This window comes from Peromyscus leucopus, chromosome 1 (assembly GCF_004664715.2).
Source record: "Peromyscus leucopus breed LL Stock chromosome 1, UCI_PerLeu_2.1, whole genome shotgun sequence".
NCBI classification, from domain to species: Eukaryota; Metazoa; Chordata; class Mammalia; order Rodentia; family Cricetidae; genus Peromyscus; species Peromyscus leucopus.
In genome coordinates this window covers 144,775,756-144,784,488 of record NC_051063.1, presented here as the reverse complement: position 1 = coordinate 144,784,488, position 8,733 = coordinate 144,775,756, and positions in this window count along the sequence as shown.

Below are 8,733 nucleotides of genomic sequence, written 5' to 3'. Positions count from 1 at the left end.
TATAGGGAGTTGCCAAGGAAACAAAGGCCTGGGGATTAAGGGCTGCTGCACCTGACCGTGATGGTGGTCAGGATGACTGTCAGATGTGTGAGCGCTTCCTCAGTCAACGGAAGCATTTATAGAAAGAAAAACAACACACCCAAACTTAGAAAAACATTTGTTTTTTATGTGTATGTGTATGGGTGTCTTGTCTCTAGTTATGTATGTGTACCACCTGTATTCCTGGTACTCACAGAGGCCAGAAGAGGGCGTCAGAGCCCCTGAAACTGGAGTTACAGATGGTTGTGGGTGCTAGGAGTTGAACCCGGGTCCTCTGGAAGAAGGGCAAGCACTCTTAACCACCAAACTATCTCTCCAGTCCACACACACACACACTTGTTTTTTTTTTACTTATTTAAAGATTTTTTTCTACTCCTATGTAGAATGCCACTGCAATAAAAAAATTGTTAGTTCTCTGAGACTTTTGTACAGTGTATTTTGATCATACTGCATGATGTTTTTGGTGTATGTGTACATATGTGTTCATACATGTGCATACATGTGTATGGAGGACAGAGGTCAACACGGGTGTTTTCCTCCGTCACTCTCCAACTTAGTTTTCAAAAAAAAATGTTCTTTACTCTTTAGAATTTCACCTACATGTATGATGGAATATGAACAAATCTACCCCAGTTTGCCTCTCCATCTCCCACCTTACAACCTTTAACTTGTCAGCCTCCTGGCCACGGATAGGATTCCTTTGCTCCACCTTATTTTTTGAGATGGAGGCTCTCACTGAGCCTGGAGCTCTCCGATTTGGCTAGACTGGCTATCAAGAAAGCCCCAGGGTCCTTCGCTCACTATCTCTCAGCACTGGGATTCTAGGCATTTTCTGCTGTTTCCAGCTGCTTGCGTACATGTGTGGCAGGCACTTTACCATGGTAAGAGGAAGGCTGGGGAGTGATGGATGCTTCTACGATCTTGAGTGCTCTGGCTTCAGTGGAAGACAGACCCTGTAGCAGCAGAGATGGAGTTTCGGTGAGGTGGATCATGCAGGGATGACAAGGACATGTGTGTGTGTGTGTGTGTGTGTGTGTGTGTGTGTGTGTGTGTGTGTGTGTGTGTGTTGTGTGTGTGTGTATGTGTATGTGTATGTGTATGAGGATGTCTGTAATCCATAGGGATCTTTGACAACGCTTATTTGATCATGATGTCTTAGGGACAAGGTAGATGGATTTTCTATTAAAATGTTGCTGTAAGTATACTGTGGCAATCTACCAAGTCTTTTGGCCAGAGGCGTTATAGTGAAGGGACACATCTTTCTCTAATTCCAGGCCCAAATCACCTCTCAGATTGGGAGAGCCTCGATTCAAGTCCCTTTAGGGCTAGTATACTGGCCAACACACAGAGTCTTCCACCAGGCTTTTCCCAAAAGGTCCTGTGTCCTTCATAAGAGCGACTCAACAAGAGGAGAGAGAAATGCTAAGACCCTTCAGGATCTTCTGGCACAAAACGGATGAGAATCCTGAAATCCCCAAATGCCACTAGAATTTATTCATCACAAATGGGGGCTCGTGTTACTCAGACAAGAGTGGCGAACTGAACCAAGCTCAGATTTGAGTGTCCCAGTGTGTCTCTGAGCTCACTGGTGTCTCTCAAGCTGCAGGTCTGGATCTACTTGGCATATGTTTGGCAGACACAATGTACAAGTTTAATCCTCATGATCAGAAAGTCCTAGAATGTTCCCTCTGCCCCAAGATAGAACACTAAAAGCTGTATGTTTACAATCTTGACTCTGAATTGATGTGTTATCTTAGAAGATGGGTAAATGTTAGTGATCCCACCTGTTGCCTGGCTATGGCAAGGATGGTGGTCGTTTCTCGAAGAATCTTCTGTTGGATAAGATGGTAGCTTCACCCGTTGCTGCTATTACAGATATAGGCTTTTATTTTGGAGTGAAATTGCATAGTTTCTTATGATAGAGTGAGAGATGTAGCTATTGACTAGATAAGCCTTTTTTCTCTACACCAGTGGTTCTCAATCTTAATGCTGCAACCCTTTAATACAGTTCCTCATGTTGTGGTGACCACCGACCATAAAATTATTTTTGTTGCTACTTTGTAAGTCTAATTTTGCTATTGCTATGAATTGTCATGTAAATATCTATGTTTTCTGATGGTCTTAGGCAACCCTGTGAAAGAGTCTTTCCATGCCAAGTGGTCATGACCCACAGATGGAGGACCACTGGTCTAGACCTATCTCCAGGGACAATCAGAGACTTGCTTTTATCAGACGGAACTCTGCTATGGCCGATGAACACCGTATTTTAGACATTGCTAAAGGTTTTAAGAAACAGAAACTAATTGTAGTGCAATGTTTACCATGATAAATGAAATTAGATTTGCATCTTTGTGTTGCTTCCTCAGGAGGAGAAAGTAGCAGAAGAGATTTTTATTTTAATGGGAAATATAGTCAAAATGGTTTAACTTAAAGGAGAGATGTCACACAACATAATTACTACCTTGGACATCTGGGGATATTCCATCAAGAACTTCTTGTGTGTGGGTGTGTGATCGTGCACATGGGCAACTGTGGCAGTCAGAGGATGACTTCAGAAGTCCTTCTTCAGTTACCTTCCACTTTTTGTTTGAGAGAGGGTCTTTTTTTTTTTTTTTTTATTCCAGACAGGGTTTCTCTGTGTAGCTTTGTGCCTTTCCTGAATCTTGCTCTGTAGACCAGGCTGGCCTTGAACTCACAAAGATCTGCCTGCCTCTGCCTCCCGAGTGCTGGGAATAAAGGCGTGCGCCACCACCGCCCGGCTGGTCTCTTCTTGACCTGGAACTTTGCCCCAAATTCTTTGGTCAGCAAACTCCAGGAACCTGTCTATCTCTACTTCCTGTTTTGCATTTCTGGGATTACAAGCCTGTGCCACAACACCTGGCTTTTTATGTGGGTTCTGAGTTTTGTGGATTGAACTCAGGTCCTCAAGCTTGTGAGGGCACTGCTCTATGACAGAACTATCACCCCAGAATTATTATTATTATTATTATTATTATTATTATTATTATTATTTTCGAGACAAGATTTCTTTGTGCAGCAGCTCTGGCTGTATTGGAACTCATAGAGATCCACCTGTCTCTGTCTCTAGAGTGCTAGGATTAAAAGTGTGCACCCCGCCCCCCCAGCAGAATTTACTTCTGGAGCACTTCTGTTATCTCACATGAACATCTACTGACTGCTGACCAGACACCACTGTGGTGAAAGAAATCCTAGATCAAGGAGAATTCCACAACAGGGACATCCCCACGCTGTGTACTCTGGAGCCAAGCATGCAGACCTCATTTCATGGCTGCCTGTGACCCTGGAGTCGCATTGGAGAAAGCTCTAGGCAGTGGATGAGAGCATTGGTGAGCTGGGCAGGGAGCTCTTAGAGCTTCTTAGAGCGCTGCAATCACCCACTCTCTGTGCTAATCAGAACCAACCAACAGGATGGTCAGAACCTTCAGAGGCCATTCTGGGAGAGAAATGCTTTCTGAGCAAAAAGAAAGAGTCCCCCTCTGGTCAATTTTTGACAGAGCATGTGGAAAAATTGAAGCCTTGCAGTGGATTTTTAAGTGATTTAGACCGACTTCGTACCCCAAACAGGGAAAGCCTGTATAATACAAAGCCATGTGACCAGCTACTGCTGGGAAAGGCTGGGAGCAGCCTTCTGTCCCCACGTGGGTTGAAGGGGATTCCTTTGCCTTCTCCATACAGGCTTTAGAGCTTCCTGTGGCTCCCTATTGCCCAGCTGTTCTGTCTCTAAAGAGATGTGTGCCCTCTTTTCTCCCCTCCCCCGGCACAGGCAACAGGAGGTGTCTGAGAAACTTTCCAAATAGAAAGAGTTAATGTCTCCTTTGTCTGCTAGTCTGTCTGACATGATAACCACCCACTCCACGGACAGTCACATGCAGGCATAGACATGTGCTCTTGTAGGGAAGCTAGGACAAAGGAGGACACTTTGGAATTAGTTTTTTTTTTTTAAACCCTTGCTTTATGCTAGGGAGAATCAGTGGCCAAAATAGGACTTGTACTCATTTGCATTTTAAATTATCTACCAAACGGGGCTTCTATTTTGCTTTAGAGGGGTGGATGCTAGATAAGTCAATACAAAGCTAAGTTTAGAAGAAAACCCTCCCTCTGTAGATAGCAGGGCGTTGGCTTTTGTCAAGGGACTGGGCAGGCGGCAGGAGCTTGTGCCTTTCCTTCTGATCGTATGAAGCAGTGTCAGGGTTTCAATGCTTCCTTGAAGCGCTGGACCTTTGGATTTGGATACCAGCACAGAGCACTGCGCAGACTTCCCGAGGTCTCTTCCTTGAGAGACCCCGCTGTGAAGTGGAGCCTGGAGCCTTCTCACTTAAGTAAAAGTCCTCACCAAGTCAGTCATATTCACACACCACTGCTGTCTGGGCTGCTGTTCTGGAGCCTCAGGTGTTTTGTGTCCTTGCTTTCTTGGTTGAGCAATTTAATATCCCCGTTACCAGTCACCCAACATGCTGCATGGTTCCTCACCCTCACCACAGGCTGGAGGGCCATGAAACTCAGATGGAGTAGGTAAAATTTCTCCACATGGTCCCTAAATGAAGCGTCATTTAGATGAAGGCCCATCTGACTCCTCCTTCACGGCCCGTTTCTTCCCACACACACTGGTGAGAGTGTGGCGTGTCTGAATGGGTGTGCGCATGTGTGAGGGTGGGTGCATTTGTGTGCATGAGCATGTGGGAGCCAAACATCCATGTCCGGTGTCTTCCTCCATGGATCTCCACTTTAATGTTTGAGATAGGGGTCACTGATCCCAGAGCTGACCCATTGGCTAGACTAGCTGGCCAGTGAACTCCACAGATCTTTCTCAAGTCTCGCAGTACTGGGGTTACAGAGGCACCCACTGTACTCAGTGGTGCTGGGATCCAATTCAAGTCCTCATGCATACGCAGCAGACATTTTATAGACTGAGTTACCGCCCCCAAGCAACCCCCCCCACCCCCCCGCAAGCACACCAGAGAAAGGCGTGTGGTGGTGTTATAACTTCTCGATGTGTCATCTGTCAACTATCAAGTTTTAAATTAGGCAACGCTTCTTTCTTTAGAGTTTAATATTGGTCTTAATCTACTTGATGTCCCTCAAGCAGAAGTGAAGTTTGGTGACTTATTAAAAATAAGAAATTCACTTCTCATAGTTCTGGGCCTTTGCGGACCTGCTCACAGAGGTGTCTTGGGAGGGCGTTTTCATGGTATCTTCTCACACCTGCTCACAGGGTGGGACGTCTCAGAGCTCTCTGTGAGGGTGAGGTGAGGGTCTCTGTGCTGCATCCCACATGGTGGAGGGGAGCTGAGCACATGTGATGGACGCGACAATATGAATCCTAATCGTGTGTTAACAGCCCACTTTCCAATACTGCATCAGTAGTAATTAAAGTGTAGCGTGAGCTTTGGAGGGGACTTTCCAGCCACAGCAACACGCCGTCTTGGTACTGATGTGAGCAGAAATACTCACACAGACTTACATCTAACTACACAGAAAACAAGGGAGATGGTGGATGGGCTTGCACCAGCCCCGCCCAACCTGGAGAAATGATTGCTGATCTTCCAGGTGTTTCATCGGAAAGACCTTCTAGAGCATGTCCCTGGGCACCCACCTGCCTGGGGGACTGGAGACTGGGTGTCCCCCCGGGAGGGGCAAGTGCAAGAAGATGCAGCATAATGGATCTCCCAGACACCACCTCAAGCAGAGATGGCAAAGGCCAAGAATTGAATTTTGCGTGTGATCACAGTCATCTAACAGATGTGACTAGTACCGTCTAGCATGTTCAGACGTCTCTCTCATTGCAAAGAGGGCAGTCTTAACAGCCATCTTTCTATCTCTCTGTCACCGATGGATATCCAAAATGTACTCAAATAGCTGGGCTAGGATTTAGGATATTTGGGCTCTTCCAATCTTAAAATCAAGATAGCAGATAAACTCTATACAGAGACACTCCCTCCATCTCTGTTCCTGTCTCTCCCTCTCCTCCCTTTCCTTCCCTCCCTCTGTCCCTCTGTCTCTCTGTCCCTCTCATCTGCTCCAGGCTCTCTGCCTTCTGGAAGTTCCAGGTTTACACACTGCTATATATTCCCCATGTCTCTCCACTAGTGCATTCCTTCTGTGTATCCGTCTCTGTGTCCAAATCACCCCTATTTTTGATTGCCACCCTTAATGACCTCATTTTACTTCATATCTCTGTGAAGACACCCACTGTCCAAATATGGTCTCATTCCCAGGTTCTGGGAGTGAGGACTCCCAGGAGATCTTATTTGGAGGAGACACAGGTAAACTCACTACTGATGAGTTAGTGTTTGGAGCCCTGAGTGACATTTTACCAGATTCTCTGAGACCCCATCCTCTGAAAGATTGAGAAATAGAACATTAGCGGGATAAGTAATTGTTTTCAAGACATACAGCTTACCTGGGTTGTTTTGAACTTGAACCCAGGGCCTCTGGACTCCCCGTGCAGTTTTTATGACCTAGAAGTAGTTGGCTTGCTGGTTGATCAGAAGCCCTGCTGGTTAGCCTTATTCTTTCAAGGTTTTTATTAGTCTTTTTTTTTTTTTCTTCAAAAAGTCCCTTTTAATTGGAGATTTTGACATTGACATTCTGCGGGTTGGGAAGAGCCTGAGGCAACACAAAGTAATTGTCTTTTATTAGAAGAGTTCAGGAGGACACTGGATGATCTCCACCAGCTCTGAAAACATGGGGTCCATCCTGGGATACCTTCGAAGTGAAAAGGTGGGGGACAATCCCTCAGCCAACGGCACGCAACTGATACTGACTAGGAGAACGCGCTTCTGCAGTGGGCACGTGGCTTCCGCTGTTTCTTTATTCCATCTCCTCTTTCATCTGAGGAGACTATTTGACAGATGTGGACCTGGCCGACCCAGGACTTGGGTGAGCCTGGAAAACCAGTTTGGAGATTCCTGTGTGACAGTTTGAGGGTGAGTAGACACCCACAAAATGGCATTACTTAGTGAGATCCACCTTGTTAGACCATAATTGTGCTGCAGCGCTGGTGTAAGAGGCAGGCAGAAGCCTGTCAAGTGGTGACACACACACACATGGGCAGCATTGGTCACACCTGTCCTGGGTAACCCATTATCCTCTCACTCTCTTGCTGTTTTTGTCTTTCATTGTTCAAACGAAATATATGAATCTGGGTGCTATAGTTTGTACCTTCAATGCCTCCCAAAACCTTAGGCAGTAAGGCTTTGGTCTTTGACTTGGCACCACTAGAAGGTGGAGGAACTTTTATGGGTGGAGCCTAATGGGAGGCTTTAGGTCATTGGACATGTTGTCCAAGGGGATGGGGGAACATGTCTCTTCTCTCTCCTATTGTTCCCTGCCATATTGTGAACTGATTGCCCTACCCTGGCTTCCCATGATGATATGCCACTACGGGCCCAAAGCAACGGATGGGTCTAATTGGTCATGGACTAAAAAATCTCCAAAATCGTGAGCCCAAAATATGGCTTTCTTCTCTACAAGTTGAATATCTCAGGAATCTTTTACAGTGTAGAAACCTGACTAACACACTGTGTAACTCATAAGAGTAGTTTATGTGGCTCATGGATCTGGAGGCTATGTTCCAAGAGCAGGGTACCAGTATCAACTTGGTATCTGGTCAGGCGTGTGGTGTGTTGAGGCAGACCAAGCTCTTTGGAGATCTTAGGGAGGGGATGTGAGCAGGGCATTCAAGGTTGTTACAAGGAACATAGCTCAGCCACATCATGTGTACCAGCCAATGAGGCCTGTCCTGCTAGCAGGGTCTGCTGTTGCTGGAGAGACCTGAATACCCTAATCTGTACATATTGTCCATTGCAATAAAGCATGACCTTCAAAAGGGATGCAGAAGTCCAGAGAAGAGGGCTAGGTCTATCTATCTATCTATCTATCTATCTATCTATCTATCTATCTATCTATCTATCTATCTATCTATATCTATCTATCATCTACCTATCGATCTGTTATCTATCATCTGTTATGTATGTATCTATCTCTTATCTATCTTCGTATGTATGTATCTATCTATCCATCCATCCATCTATCTACCTATCCATTATCTAGCATCTTTGCTTGTGTCTCAGTCCCTATCTTCATCTCCATCCACATCTTTACCTATCACTAAATTCTTCCTTTTTTTTTTTTTTTTTTCAAGACAGGGTTTCTCTGTGTAGCTTTGTGCTTTTCTTGGAACTCACTCTGTAGCCCAGGTTGGTCTCGAACTCACAGAGATCCGCCTGCCTCTGTCTCCCGAGTGCTGGGATTAAAGGCGTGTGCCACCACCACCCGGCTTCCACCAAATTCTTCTTTATCCAGGGAGAAATTCAGTGGCATCCAGTAAAACAAAGATTGATTCTACTTAAGAATTTAAGAACTCAAACTTTCAGTTCAAACATTGCTCTGTATTTATATGTATGTATAACATATTTACTATATATATTAATACATAAATATACATATGTATACAGATACATATGTGTCTCAGATAATGATACTTATTTGTACATGCATTCTTTATTTTTATGAAACTTTTTTTATTTAATTTTTTTTTTCATTTTACATACCAACCTCTGTTTCCCCTCCCTGCCCTTCTCCTGCTGCCCCCTTACCTCCCCCCATCCCACCTCTACCCCCTCTTCATAGGGGGTAAGGCCTCCCTTGGGTAGTCAACACAGGCTGGCATAC